The following is a 13,132-nucleotide window of genomic DNA, read 5'->3' on the forward strand; positions in this document are numbered from 1 at the left end:
GATCAGGCTCAAGAGTCATCAGCCCTTTGCATTCAAATCTACCTCTGCTGCTTATTAGGGGAACAAAGTTGGACAAATTATTTTTCTTCATGTGGATTAATCAGAATAATTTTATCCTATCAATGAAAAAAAAAAAAACCCAGTCTGTAGGCGATGAGTGCCTCAAGGAATTAGCACCTGTGAAACAGCTTCACAGAGTAGGCACTCACTAAATATTACTCATTCAAGAGTAAACGTATAGGGGCGCCTGGGTGGCACAGCGGTTGGGCGTCTGCCTTCGGCTCAGGGCGTGATCCCGGCGTTATGGGATCGAGCCCCACATCAGGCTTCTCCGCTATGAGCCTGCTTCTTCCTCTCCCACTCCCCCTGCCTGTGTTCCCTCTCTCGCTGGCTGTCTCTATCTCTGTCAAATAAATAAATACAATCTAAAAAAAAAAAAAGAGAGAGAGTAAACATATAAAATGTGTACTCAAATAGCCCACATTATAACACTACAAACACAAGAAAGAAAATTAGGCAGAGATTTTTTAAAAAACTGATTAAAGTAGCATAAATAGTTCACCAACACAGAACCTACTGCTCTAATGTTAGGAACACGGTAAGAAAACTAACCAGCCAACAAAATTACAAGGAATGTTTTGCAGTCCTGCAAGAAAATCTCAATAATCAAGAAAGTTTGCTATTTTTTTTTTGTTTCTATGTGCATTTTTAAGTACCCAGCTAAAATTGAGAAAATGCTAGCTCCAAAGCTTCTTCCACATGGATATTACTGCTTTTTCAAGGGGAGGGAAAAAATACTCTTAAGAAAGAGATCATAGTTTCTAAATCTTATTTCTTATTTATTACTTATACATTATTATTTATTCATTCTATTACCATAGCAGAAGAGACTTCACTTAGCTTTTAAACAAAAGTATACTTGGTTGGGGTTGCTATTAGTTTATTTGATGCTTTAGTGACCATTTTAACTGTTCCCAAAAAGCTAACCCAGTAACTGAGGAGAAATGTTTCTTTAAGACATTCAAAAAACAATTGTTCCCAGAGATACAATTTAAGAAATATAAAATTTATATCAAAAGCTGTTCTCTTCTAACAAAAAAAACCAAGTTTTAGCTTTCTTTTTAAGGCCAATTAATGCACAGTGAAATTACATGATTTAACTTGTTTCCCTGCAAAATATATATTTGTGAGCGAAGATACAACATAATAGGACACACAGAAAGGTGGTCTCAGGAACCATGATAAAGAGTAAAAAAAGTTCAATTCAACTAGTATTTGTTGAGTTTACATAATAAAATTACATAAGGTCCTATGCAGCACAGTGCAGAACTCAAAGGTGAATCAGAAACAATCATTGTCCTCAAAGAGATCTCAATACTCAAGGATATCCAAAGAGGTCAGGTACTTTCTTGCCTCTATTGCTCATGCTATCATCTCTGTTTGGAATAGGCTTTGTCTTCTGAATGCCTATGGGGACTTCAAATTCCATGACCTCCATGAAGCCTGCCCTGTTCCATGCCCTACTGTGCGTGTTTTCTCAAGCACCCACATAACCACTTATATCAATTTGTTTTCATTTTTCTTAAAGATCTTATATAGTGCCTTATATTATACTTATGTATACATGTACTATTCCATTTCAAAAAAAAAAAAAATCTTTCATGGGGTCCTTAAATCTCCTGCAGTTGTCTATGTGTGAGCTTTTCTGGTAAGAAGGGATAAAGCCATCAATTTACAAAAGGCTTTCTGAACTCCCAAATGTTAAGAACCACCAATATAATTTAATGGATTTACAACAATCTGCTACATGTGTAATTAAATCTAGCCATTAGATTCTTAAAACTGCATGGAGCAACTGAGGAGAAATGTTTCCTTCATACATCCAAAACACAATTGTTTCCATAAATACAATATAATATTATATCAGTATCAGAGGCTGTTCTCTGCTAACAAAATAATAAAATTCCTAAAATAGAAAACTTAGAAAACCACTAAAATAGGCAGGAATTTTGAACGTACAGTGTGAATTCCAAAAATTAGAAACATGTGTTCACAAAATTTAACAAGAAGTCTTCCCTAAGGCTTTTGTTGTTTTTATTGATCTCTAAAATAAAGTATTAAAATTAAATCAAGAAACACATTAACATATGGACCAACAGACTTACGAATACAAACAAGGAAACTATATCCATGTTTATGAACTACAAAACTTGTGCGTCAAAATAAATTACATTTTTAACTAAGCAGCAGCTGGTATTTTTAAGAACATGAGGCAGAAATAAAACCTAAATCATTTAGTAAGCATGTGCAAGGTTTCACATTCATAAAATGCAACCTCAAACACATGGTATCAGATGGAGGCAAAGAACTCAAAGATTCATGAATAAAAAGCACATACCGTGAACAAACCTAAATTCCAAAAGAGATATCAAAACTGAAAATTTCATGAAAAAGCCTTCTGAATTGTATTGCCAATTCGCCTTTTTTAAGGAGACTGATCAGAGCTATTAGCTCAAATTGTGGTAAATGCTCTAAATATTTTACATCTAATAAATAAGCTGCAACTAAATTATGTAGACCAGGCGGTACCTATCCAAGAGTTCTAGAGAAATACGGGACTGCTGGCTTGTTATAGAAAGTAGCCAGTGTGTCCGAAGATAGCAAACTGCTAACGGAAAAACCTTCAGTAAGGTTCTAAAAGGAACCCTGGAAATGACACAATAGTTCATCTTATTTCCAGATGGGACAAATTGGTAATACTGTCACTATTAAAACAAGTCTTGTAAGAAGAACTGATTGAGCTGTCAAGATCATAAGTAGAGATCTTTTACAGGATACAAAGGCATGAGAAGCTGGGGGGAAACTGTTGATAGAATACGTGTAAGAAGGCTCCAGACTAAAAGCTATAATGAATAAAGGAAGCTTCTATATGCTAGTGCTTTAAATATACTATCTCCAATACCTAACACACCTCAACAAAGTAGAGGAAATGAGGAAAAATGAGGTAAGCGAAAGTGCCCTACAATCACATTTAGGCAGAGCTGAGATTGGAACATAATTTTATCTGATTAGATAGAGAAGCATGGGGTTTCCCAATGAAATCAGGAGGAGAACCAGAATTATTAATCTTACTTAACATTTTACAAATGTGTGGGAAAAGGAACTGAACTGAGAAATCATCAAAACTTAGACAACATGATCATAAAACCTTGTGGGTCAAACGAAACCTATATGCAAAACAGAGTATAAGCCAAGAAGAAAAGTGCTAAAATATTGTCATGGAGTTTATGGAAAGTTAGAGGGGAAATACTTAGTGGGTAAAATGCTTATCACAGATTTTATGGGACCTGAATTACACTTTATCAAAGAGAAGAAATTTGAGCAAACAGTAGAAAAGAATTGGGGGAAATTTCTCGTATGATAGAAAAGAGAAAGAACAAAAGGACCTAGCAAGGCCTATTAAAAACAAAACAAAATAAAACACGGTTGGCATTACTAAATAAAGAAGAATGGTACTGAAAGGAACATCAGCAGAAAAGTTAAAAATATAAACTCCCGGAACAAGATTACCTGGATTTGAATTCTGACTCTGTCATATACAAGTTGTACAAATTTAGGCAAGTAAGGGTAACTTCTCTGAAACATGAGCCCGATAATATATCCAACTTAAAAAGAGTTATTCTGAGGATTAAATGATTTAATATAGGTAGAGCACTTAAAATAGACAGTATCTGGCACTTATTAAATAAGTGCTAGTTATGAGTACTGTCACTGCTATTGATTTTTATTGTTGCTCTTGGAGAATCCACGGTGAGAAGAAAGAAAACAAAGGGCCAGATTGTGCAGGACTACCCTGAAGACCACTCTGAAAAACAGACAGGTCTACTCTGTTAGGGTTCACAGAAGGGGCTGGCATGGCTGAGGCAGTATTTTAGAATAAATCTGGTCTACCTAAATTGAAAAGAAAGGAGAAACTGAAGATCTGGAGCTGTTATGAAAAGGCAGGATAGAATGATGGCAATGATATGAAAGAACACCAGCTTTTATTCTTCTTCATAAACTACTTTTTGAACCTAGGAAACTTGGGGAATATGCTTAAACAAAAATGGGGAAAGCTTGAGAAGCAGAGCTTGTTTTCACAAGGAAAGTGAAAGGAATGTCTCGGAGTACACTGTATGGGAAAGGTAGTGAGGTTTCTATATATAGATTTTTCTAGGTAGATAGAATACAATAGATTAATTAGACTTGAGATAAAAATTTAAAGATTTTTGGCAAATTAATTCACTCATTCATTCAACAAATATTTGGAATATAGATTTATTCTATAAATCTATGGTGGCTAGATTGCCACCTGGTTGTTAAAAATAACTAAACTTTTTTTTTTTTTTTAAGATTTTATTTATTTATTTGACAGAGAGCCAGCGAGAGAGGGAACACAAGCAGGGGGAATGGGAGAGGAAGAAGCAGGCTCCCAGCAGAGCAGGGAGCCCAATGTGGGGCTCGATCCCAGGACCCTGGGATCATGACCTGAGCCGAAGGCAGATACTTAATGACTGAGCCACCCAGGTGCCCCAATAATTAAACTTTTAATAAAACATAATCCATCCACAGTTTTACATTTCTTATAGCCTTCAAACCCCTTTAATATCTGTATGTGAACTAAGTGTACTTTGTTTTTCCTCTGAGGGGAGCTGCTACACATAAACAGACCTATGTATATCTCTAAACTATATACCTGCGAGAATGGTAAAAATTCAACAGAGCTGACTTTCCTTGATGGAAAATAACCTTGAAAAGAACCCAATTATTGACAGCACAGACACTTGTAACAAGAACATTTTTTTAAATTTGAAACACATTTCAAGTTCTAAAGTCTTTATCTGAATTATAGATTTGTTTTTTCCTTGAATGAAGAATAATTTGTAACATCTGAACAACAGTGAAAAGGCAAGCTCAAAACCAGGATTATTTTGGACAGACAGGTAACATTCCATGAACACCATACACATATCTCCTACAGATGACCCATGTTTCTAAGAACATCTGCTTTCAAGTGATGGGACAAAACATGTTTGATTCAAAATAGCAGCCAATTTCAAATATATTCTCTTCTAATTTTAGTGATAATACAACCCTAAATATAGTTCATTATTTCACCATCTTAAGTGTAAAAAGGTCATTTATTTTTAACTAGGAAGCTGAAAGAATATACTGAAATATGTCAGATTGTAATTCATTCAGAATGAAAATATGATTTAGAGGTAAATTTCTGTGACATGTTATAATTTTATTTACTAAAACAAGTAAAGTAGTAATAGAAGTAAAAAAAGACGTAATAAATATTAGGGAAATTCTACCTGGAAAGTCTACCTGGCTTGGGTATAAATATAAAAAAATACACCTATCTCAAGATGCATTGTAAGTGCTTGACTACTAGGAAGAGAATGACTAAATTTAATCATGATACTTTCAGTGACTTTAAAGCATCTTTTATTTTCTTTTGGCTCTCAATCTACTTTCCTGCCCCAGAATGAACTTGAGTTCACACTTCATATTGACATTTTAAAATATTTCTACATTATTAGTGTTATCTAAAAAAAATCCCACAATCAACATATTTTCTGGTAAAACACTGAATGTTTTCTCCTGAATAAGATGAGAGAGAAAGATGTTCATTCTCACCACATCTATTCAGCATTGTACTGAAGTTCTGGCCAATGAAATAAGGAAGGTGGGAGGCACGGGGCAGTGGGGGTGGGGAAGAGAGAAAGAAAGAGTGAACGTAGATTACAAAAGAAGATGCTCTTAATTTGTAAGTTGACATAATCATCTACTTAGATGAATTAATAAAAGGCTGCAAGAGGAAACAACTGAGTTTAGAATTCTGCAACCAGCTTAAACTTCCTTCAGAAATGAAGGTGAGGAGCACCTGGGTGGCTCAGTCAGCTGAGCAACTGACTCTTGATTTTTGGCTCTGGTCATGATCTCAGAGTCCTGAGATCGAGCCCCAACTCAGGCTTAGTGCAGAGTCTGCTTGTACCGACCCCCCACACACTTGCTCACTCTCTCTTTCTCTCTCCCTAAAATAAAACAGAATCTTTAAAAAAAACATGAAGGTGAAATTAAGATATTTCCAGATGAACAAAAACTGAGAGAATCTATGTCAGTGGCCCTACAAGAAATATCAAAAGGAGTCTTTCGGGCTTAAATCAATGAAATGAAGAACAGCCAATAACTTGAATCTACACAAAATAAGTAGCAGCAGTAAATATAACTACATAGGTGTTATGAAAACAGTATAAAGATATTTTGTCTCCTCAGACAAGGGAAACAAGAGCAAAAATAAACTACTGGGACTACACCAAAATAAAAAGCTTTTGCAGAGTGAAAGAAATCATCAACAAAATGAAAAGGCAACCTACTGAATGGGAGAAGATATTTGCACATGATTTGATTAGAAGTTAATATCCAAAATATATAAAGCATACAACTCAACGCCAAAGTATGTGTTGATGAGGATATGGAGAAAAAGGAACCCTAGTGAACTGCTGGTGGCAATATACATTAGTACAGCCACTGTGGAAAACAATTCAGAGGTTTCTCAAAAATTAAAAATAGAAATACCATAAAACCTGGTAATTCTGCTACTGGGTATTTGTGAAATAAGTAAGACAGAGAAAGACAAACACCAAAAGATTTGATTTATATGTGAAATCTAAAAACCAAAGCAAAGCAGAAACGGCATAAATACAGAGAACAAACTGGTTGTTGTCAGAGGCAAAAAAGGGTGAAGATGAGTGGCAAGTACAGGTTTCCAGTTATAGAATGAGTAAGTGACAGGGGTGAAAGGTACAGCAGAGAACACCGTTAACGGTATTGTGATAGTGTCGTATGGTGAGATGGTAGCTACACTTATGGTGAGTACCATATAACATATAGAGTTGGAATCACTATGTTGTACACCTGAAACTAATGTAACATGTGTCAACTATACTTCAATTAAAAAAATGAAAGAAAAAGGATAATCTTCAATAAATGGTGCTGGAACAATTAGATCCCCATATGCTAAAAAAACAAAGAATATTGATGCATCCCTTGCACCAAATTCAAATACTAACTAAAAATGAACCACTTAGACCTCAATTTAAAACATAACACTGCGAAATTTCCAGAGGAAAATATAAGGAGAAATTTCTGTGACCTTAGGAAGGCAAATGTTTCTTTCTTACAACATCAAAAGCATAATGCATTTTACAAAAAAAAGCGGGTCTCCTCAAAATTAATTTCTTCTCTTTGAAAGACATTGTGAAGAATAAACAAGCCATAGGCTAGAAGAAAATGTTTGCACCATGCATATCTGATAAAGGATTTACATTCCAGAATATATCAAGAACTTTCAAAACTTATTAATAAGAAAACAACCCAATAAAAATATTGGCAAAAGATTGAAGAGACTCTTTACCAAGTAGGCATACTGGTGGCAAATACACACATGAACACTGCTCAGAAAAACTTGCTGGCTGGCTGGCTGATGAGGTTTAGCTTTCCTGAAGGTATCTGCTACCTGATTTTATTTTTATAATAATTTTTTATTATGTTAGACACCATACAGTACATCCCTAGTTTTTGATGTAAAGTTCCATGATTCATTACTTGGGTATAACACCCAGTGTACCATGCAATACGTGCCCTCCTTAATACCGGCCTATCCCATTCCCCCACCCACCTCCCCTCTGAAGCCCTCAGTGTTTCCCAGAGTCCATAGTCTCTCATGGTTCATTCCCCCTTCTGTTTACCCCCCCTTTCTTCTTCCCTTTCTTCTCCTACCAATCTACCTACTTCTTATGTTCCATAAATGAGTGAAACCATATGATAATTGTCTTTCTCTGCTTGACTTATTTCGCTTAGCATTATCTCCTCCAGTCCCGTCCTCTGCTACCTGATTTAACTGTTTAGAATTCATTTTGATGATTATTCTAGTAATAAGAACAAGCGAAACGATTCTAGTGCAAACATACATACTAAAGCAAGATAAAAGTAAGTTGTAAATATCTCTATCTTCGGACCCTCCTAGTAGGACAAGTAATTCTTAAAATGTTAGCTACATTAAGATAAATACAATGAGGGGCACCTGGGTGGCACAGCGGTTAAGCGTCTGCCTTCGGCTCGGGGCGTGATCCCGGCGTTATGGGATCGAGCCCCACATCAGGCTCCTCCGCTAGGAGCCTGCTTCTTCCTCTCCCACTCCCCCTGCTTGTGTTCCCTCTCTCGCTGGCTGTCTCTATCTCTGTCAAATAAATAAATAAAATCTTAAAAAAAAAAAGATAAATACAATGAGGTAGAGCTGCTTCTCATGGTATTTCTTAATACAAAATGATGGTATCATGCCAAGTTCATCTGAGTCAAACAATCTGATGGGGACCAATTTTGTTTGATCCATGTCCTCAGCTTTCTAAAGATCTGCCCTGATGGGGGGATGGATTTTAGACTATTCAGTTAAGACTGCAAAAACGACAAATTCCATAAAAAATTCTTCTCTCAATTAGGCCTTTGATAGGTACCCGGTATCAGGGATTTCAATACTACTAGACAAAGAGTGCAGATGGACATCCATTAATGACCCTAACTAACAAGGGCACGTGTCTGAGAAGTCCACCTCACCACCACTACCTGGCTAGAGTAAGAGTTTCTGCTTCATTTCAACGCTAACAGTTTATTTCCTCAGCTCTCTTCATCTGCAGAAAGTATCTAAGAATTAAAAGTTGCTACTACCTTCTTTTCATAAAGACTTTATTAGATGACCATTAGAGGCCTCTGAGATTATGTGCTTCCCCCTTCATCTCTATTATTTCATATTTTTTGCTTTAATTTGCAACCTATCTTATGGTAGAACAAAAATCTTAATAGTCTCATTAAGCCTTTTTTTATTCTATTTGTTTCCTTTTTTTCCGAAGTAAAGGCTACTGCCCTGTTCCTCATCCAGTTCCAAAGGATATCAGTATATTTTAAACTGTTTAAGGAATTTAAAGGTGATCAGGCCTTTGTATTTACCCATATGCTCTAAGTACTATTATGAGAGTATGCGAAAAGTCCAAGAGATATTCTGGCCACTGAATACAGCTTAGACTACCAAAGGATAAAATTATGTATAGTTAGCAGCAAAAGTTCCTTTAGCAAGGTCCAAAGCTATACAGTACTTGCTAGAGAGTCTGAAGGTAGAGTCCTTACCACCCCGCTCTTAAGAGAGCAGGGTATTTGCAAATGATACTACATATAAAAGACTGGTATCCAAGATCTACAAAGAACTTCTCAAACTCAATACGTGAGAAACAAACAAATCATAACATGGGCAGAAGATATGAACAGACACTTTTCCAATGATGACATACAAATGGCTAACAGACACATGAAAAAATGTTCAAAATCATTAGCCATCAGGGAAATTCAAATAAAAACCACACTAAGATACCATCTTACGCCAGTTAGAATGGCAAAAATTGACAAGGCAAGAAACAACAATTGTTGGAGAGGATGAGGAGAAGGGGGATCCCTCCTACATTGTTGGTGGGAATGCAAGTTGGTACAGCCACTCTGGAAAACAGTGCGGAGGTCCCTTAAAAAGTTAAAAATTGAGCTACCCTATGACTCGGCCATTGCACTACTGGGTATTTACCCCAAAGATACAGACGTAGTGAACAGAAGGGCCATATGCACCCCAATGTTCATAGCAGCATTGCCCACAATAGCTAAATCGTGGAATGAGCCAAGATGCCCTTCAACAGATGACTGGATTAAGAAGTTGTGGTCCATATATACAATGGAATATTACTCAGCTATCAGAAAGAACGAGTTCTCAACATTTGCTACAACATGGACGGCACTGGAGGAGATAATGCTAAGTGAAATAAGTCAAGCAGAGAAAGACAATTATCATATGATTTCTGTCATCTATGGAACATAAGAACTAGGAAGATTGGTAGGGGAAGAAAGGGATAAAGAAAGGGGGGGTAATCAGAAGGGGGAATGAAGCATGAGAGACTATGGACTCAGAAACAAACTGAGGGCTTCAGAGGGGAGGGGGGTGGGGGAATGGGATAGACTGGTGATGGGTAGTAAGGAGGGCACGTATTGCATGGTGCACTGGGTGTTATACGCAACTAATGAATCATCGAACTTTACATCAAAAACCAGGGATGTACTGTATGGTGACTAACATAATATAATAAAAAAAACATTAAAAAAAAAGAGAGCGGGGTAAGTCCAAAGTTGTACCGTGAAAGAGACCATCCTCCAAATATGGGATCCTTAATGACTACTCCATATCAAAGTTTGAGAATTTAGTGACTTCAGTTCACTAGAAAGGATATAAATTGTTGCACCAAGAACTCTACCTCTTGGTTTATTGCCTTTTAAAGCTGCAGTCCTTAATGTACAGAGCAGGTGAGCACAAATGCAAATGGAAGCATCACCACCCTTCATTCAATTTCACGACAGGGAGGATGATCAGGATAGGTACATATGAATTACAGGACATATCTGCTTAGAGACAATAAAAAGAAAAAAATGCAAAGGAGCTAAAATTTGCTTCTTTTATTGGTAATAAGAAACAAGTTTATTGGCCACAGCTTGCTAGCTAACTTTACCTCACGCTCCAATACACGTTAAGCTTCCTAGAAGAGAATTCCTAGTTCACTGACTTGCAGCTATTATGAGAATTCAACAGGCCCCATGAACACTAGTTCAGGTAGGGTTTCTTCACTGCTCCCCTATGAGAAATGTGGAGATAATGCTAGAATCTATGAAACACTGATTCCTAAATATAGCCATTATGCTTAATATATGATAGCTGGAACTATGTCTCCTGATTTTTTGGTAAACACTTCAGTGCTGGCATGGGGCAGGCCTTGAAAATGTAATGACCACACTTTTCAATGATATTGTTTGATATCACTGATATTAAAATGGTATCACTGAATTAAAAAATTAGAAATAAAAGGGAACTTCCCTATCCTGATAAAGAACATCTTGGTAAAAACATTAATTATCAGAAAACTAAGCCTGTTATCATCTTGAAAAATAAAGATGATAAAATAACATTTAGAGTACTTTGGATGCGATATTTTATGCTCCTTAAGGAAAGGAACTAGCTTGTTTGTTTGTATATCTCTCAAGCCTAGAAGAAGCTCTCTCTATATATAAATACTGGTTTAATCAAACTAAATCACAACTAAGGTAATAGTCTGACCAGCCCTACCCAACAAGACGTATGCCACAAAAGTAAAAGTTCCTGTATCTGTTGCTTAGTTCCCCCTAAAAAACATGCCAAAAATTTTACTTCAGTCATCATGGATAAAAATGTTTCTCAAATATTTTGCATTTTCCCAGCTTTCTCAGTAAAAGGTACCAAATATGATTTGACCTTTTCCAGTGACTTGGGGGATCATCATGAACAGGCTTCACCAGACCCTAGCTGGTTTTTCTCTTTAAAGTGTTAAATGTCACTTCCTCTCTGTCTGTACTCACTAGCAGTAGGCTACTAGTAGTCATTCCAGCCTTCCTCCACCCTTACCTCTTTTCTGTGGTAAAGAAACAAAGAAGTAAACCTGGTAAGAATTCAACTCTTAAAAAATAAGTACATAAAAGTTCTAAGAAAAGTTGTCAAGAAAAGTATGTGGTTTTAATGCTGAACCGTTGTGACATTATCGTGATACAAAGGCATGTTTCCTCTCTTATATAAGGTTATATTTCAAGAGTGTTGACCTTCTGACAAATGGCATACGTTTATTTAAGATTGGAGAAAAGCTGAACTTGTTTAATTAGAAAATAATTTTGGCAGGGCTGGTACAATCTGTGTTTGTATGCAAAGCCACACTTATTTGTTTCAAGTATAGCAGAAAACAGAAGATAGAATCCTTGGGAACTTTAAAAATTAAAGAGTTTGGGTTACATTCCAGTGGCAGCATTTTAAAGTCAATCTTTGTTTTGGTACATGGGAAAGCAATTTTTAAATACTGAAGGTAGTATAAAACTGTGGGTAATAAAATAATTTAGTGGACTTGGGTGAACTTTTTTTTTTTAATAAAAAGAAATTTCATATAGCAGAATATTATAGGGTATTCATAAATATTATTTCATCAAACTTTATTATTGGCTATGTGTTGTATATGTATTTGGGGCAAGGATAAAAAAAGATTTCTTATTGCGGATTTGGCTGTACTTTCTTACAGTCAAAAAAGTTGAAAACCTAGAGGCGCCCGGGTGGCACAGTCGTTAAGCGTCTGCCTTCGGCTCAGGGCGTGATCCCAGCGTTCTGGGATCGAGCCCCACATCAGGCTCCTCTGCTAGGAGCCTGCTTCTTCCTCTCCCACTCCCCCTGCTTGTGTTCCCTCTCTCGCTGGCTGTCTCTGTCAAATAAATAATAAATAAAATCTTTAAAACAAAAAAGTTGAAAACCTATTTATATAATGAGTTCTTAATGTTCTATAGATAGTCTGCAATCAGAAAAAAAAACTTATGATCTTCATTGCAGCAATAATATTCTGCAACACACCATCACAAAGTCAAAGTCTTTAGCTGATGGGTCTCTAAATGTGGCTGTCCCCAATGAAGTTTTAATATTTTATCTGGGGCATGATTAGTACAATAAATTAAAACTAAAAATAATCCTTTTTTTTTCTTAAAGACGTTAAAGTAAACCCAAATAAACCTTTATGTGCGGCTATTTCTAAGATTGTCACTAGTTTGAAGATGCTGTTAAAAAAAACCACTTTGCAATGAACTTTACCAGTTAGAATTAACCACATTAGTTAAAAGTTGCCTAAATAAATTTTCAGAATTGCAATTTAATAGAAGTATCCATAAATTATTCTCTAGTTATAGATGCATATTAAATTGATGTTAAAATGAAAAATATCAAAATTCATATTTTTTGATACTGCTGGGACTCATATTCTATTCTAATCAAATCTTAATTATTTCTCATCCTAATGAGAATAAGAAGCTCCATTTCAACCCACCTACCACTGTAAATAAAGCTTGTTGAAAGAACTTTTTGTGTAACAAAAGACAACTCTGCACTTACTATGAGCCAACCAAGAATTCCCACGTACTGACAGACTTGTACTACACTTGA

At 36.0% G+C, this 13,132-nt stretch overlaps 1 protein-coding gene across 4 annotated transcripts in view; it reads right to left on the minus strand.

Annotated features, from left to right (window-relative positions):
* Window positions 1-13,132, minus strand: part of RNF13 (ring finger protein 13) — a 162,556-nt gene that overhangs the window by 69,170 nt on the left and 80,254 nt on the right. The gene's annotated exons all lie outside the window — the stretch shown is intronic.

Source organism: Ursus arctos, unplaced genomic scaffold, assembly GCF_023065955.2.
Source record: "Ursus arctos isolate Adak ecotype North America unplaced genomic scaffold, UrsArc2.0 scaffold_20, whole genome shotgun sequence".
NCBI lineage: Eukaryota > Metazoa > Chordata > Mammalia > Carnivora > Ursidae > Ursus > Ursus arctos.